We start from the raw sequence: 2,500 nt of genomic DNA, 5'->3' as shown, positions 1-2,500 counted from the left end.
TTTAAAGGTTAAAACGAGAGCCTACGGGTGTTCCATCGCCATCATCGACCAAGCCGACGGTGAGGGGAGATATTGAATCCCTGCCTGTGCCGGGCGCAGAGCAGTTGACTGGGTACCCGAAGCCACGCAAGGGTCTTGGGCAAGACCCAGGCAGTTGATATTGGAGACCAAGGTGGGAAGACCTGGTTCCCCATTTTCATGAAAAAGTGCTGAAAAAGATGTTACAAATTTGTGAGCCAGAAACAGTGTCTCCCGTTATACCGAACTAGTGGTATGCCAGATAGGGCCTAAAAAAATATTTTCTGCCATGTTCATGAAAAACTGCTCAAAAATATGTTTCAAATTTGCAACCCAGAAACGGTGTCTCTAGGGTTAGGTTTAGGGGAGTCCTTCTATTGGTCAAGGTGTCAACGGTGGTGAAAAAGGGCCACCAGAGAGGAAATCACCCACGGAACTGTCCTTCACTGCTGGTTGGCCAAGTGTCACTCAGTGTCCGTCAGTTATTGGGTCCTGGATGTTTTCATTCATCAATACATTTAAGAGTAATTCCCTTCCAGGATCCTTACTCTGAAGCGATTGCCGTGTATTAACATTTAGCTGGTGGTGTCGTGGCATGTAGGATCAGGCAATGCGGTTGAGTTGCATACCCTGTGGGGGTCCGGTGTCTCAGTTGCTTGCCATGTGTCCATACCAATACAGTCTGTCATTGAGTTCTTGTGGTTTGAGCAGACAAAACCCAGAAGGTGAACCTTCTCTACGATTGTCATGCATCCACCCTTTGAGCTCCGTCCATCGTCAATACATACTTGGTTTAGGGTCAGGCAAAAACCATAGAGGGCTGCTCCCTTCCAGGAACCCAGCTTCTCAGTCGGTTGCCATGTGTCCATCCCAAGCATGTCAGCCTTGAGAGTTTGAGCAGACAAAAACCCAGGAAGTATAACTTTCTCTACGGTTGTCATGCATCAATGTGTGCGTTTGTTGCTCCCACGGTGCCTAATGACGATGGGGCCCTGCCGTTATGTCCGCCCCTGGTGGTATAGCTTGTTGAGTGGAGTGTAGAGTTTGTTGAATTGATGTGATGGAGTCGTAGTGCTGTTGGTCTTGTGTGTTATCCCTCGTGGAATCTGTTCAGCGTGGAGCGTGTTGAGGTGCTGGGGGCCCAGCTCTGCCGCAGTGTCTTGTCCTTCGCAGTCGTGTGTGGGGCTATGTAAAACTCAAATTAAGGAGAGAGAAAGGTACAAATAAAGAAAAAAGTAGCCAAAAGGAGACCTCTCCGATGTCCGTGTGGAACCTGTCTGCCTTACATCAACACTCCGGATCTAGAGAGGGCCCAGACACGACGCGTTTCTGCCTGCTGGGCTTCTTCAGGCGGCAGGGAGAAAAAGGAAGTAAAAAGTGTGCAAAAAGGTGCACCTAGTCGGTACTAGGGAGCTACCCGTTCCGGACTGGAAAAAGGTGTGTGTGGTGCAGGTGTAGTGTTAGTGGGGGTGGAGGTCTGGAAGATCTAGTCTGTAAAGGCGAGGGTCTAGTAACTCAGATCGTTGAGAGTGGAGGTCTGGTAGATCTAGTTTGTAAAGGCGAGGGTCTAGTAACTCAGATCGTTGAGAGTGGAGGTCTGGTAGATCTAGTCTGTCAAGGCGAGGGTCTAGTAACTCAGATCGTTGGGAGTGGAGGTCTGGTAGATCTAGTTGGTGAAGGCAGGGGTCTAGTAGCTCAGATCGTTGGGAGTGGAGGTCTGGCAGATCTAGTCTGTAAAGGCGAGGTTCTAGTAACTCAGATCGTTGAGAGTGGAGGTCTGGTAGATCTAGTCTGTAAAGGCAAGGGTCTAGTAACTCAGATCGTTGAAAGTGGAGGTCTGGTAGATCTAGTCTGTAAAGGCGAGGGTCTAGTAACTCAGATCATTGAGAGTGGAGGTCTGGTAGATCTAGTCTGTAAAGGCCAGGGTCTAGTAACTCAGATCGTTGAGAGTGGAGATCTGGAAGATCTAGCCGTAGTGGGGTGAATCTTCTACAGGTGTAGTGTCTGTGGAGATCTGGAAGATCTAGCCGTAGTGGGGTGAATCTTCTACAGTGGGTCTCTTGCTCTTTGCTAGTATCTGGTTGAAGTTGTCTCCTTGAAGTGCTTCGACCAAATGGTGCTGAGTCTGATATGATGCCCTTCTTTTATAGAGAAAATGGGTGTGGTCCAGCAGGTGTCTAGGCTTCTCATTGGAGCATGATGAGAGCATGCATTGTGCATGTGAGGGGTAGGCTGTTTTGTCCAATCAGATCGCAGTACCTGTAGTGGCCTGCATGGGATGTCCATGTCATCTAGAGGTCAAGTGGTCTGGGTAGAGCGTTAGCTCCATTGATTACAATGGTTAAGGCCATTACAATGGAGAATTGCATTGGGCCCGGTGACCTTTGTCTTTTGGGGTGCTGTTTCCGCTGTGAGTGGGTGAGCGGTCCCGGAGGTGTTGGAGGTAAGAGTCGAAGTCTGTGGGATTAGAAATAGTCATTGA

This window comes from Salmo trutta, chromosome 17 (assembly GCF_901001165.1).
Source record: "Salmo trutta chromosome 17, fSalTru1.1, whole genome shotgun sequence".
In the NCBI taxonomy this organism is placed as follows: domain Eukaryota; kingdom Metazoa; phylum Chordata; class Actinopteri; order Salmoniformes; family Salmonidae; genus Salmo; species Salmo trutta.
This window is presented reverse-complemented; position numbering follows the sequence as displayed.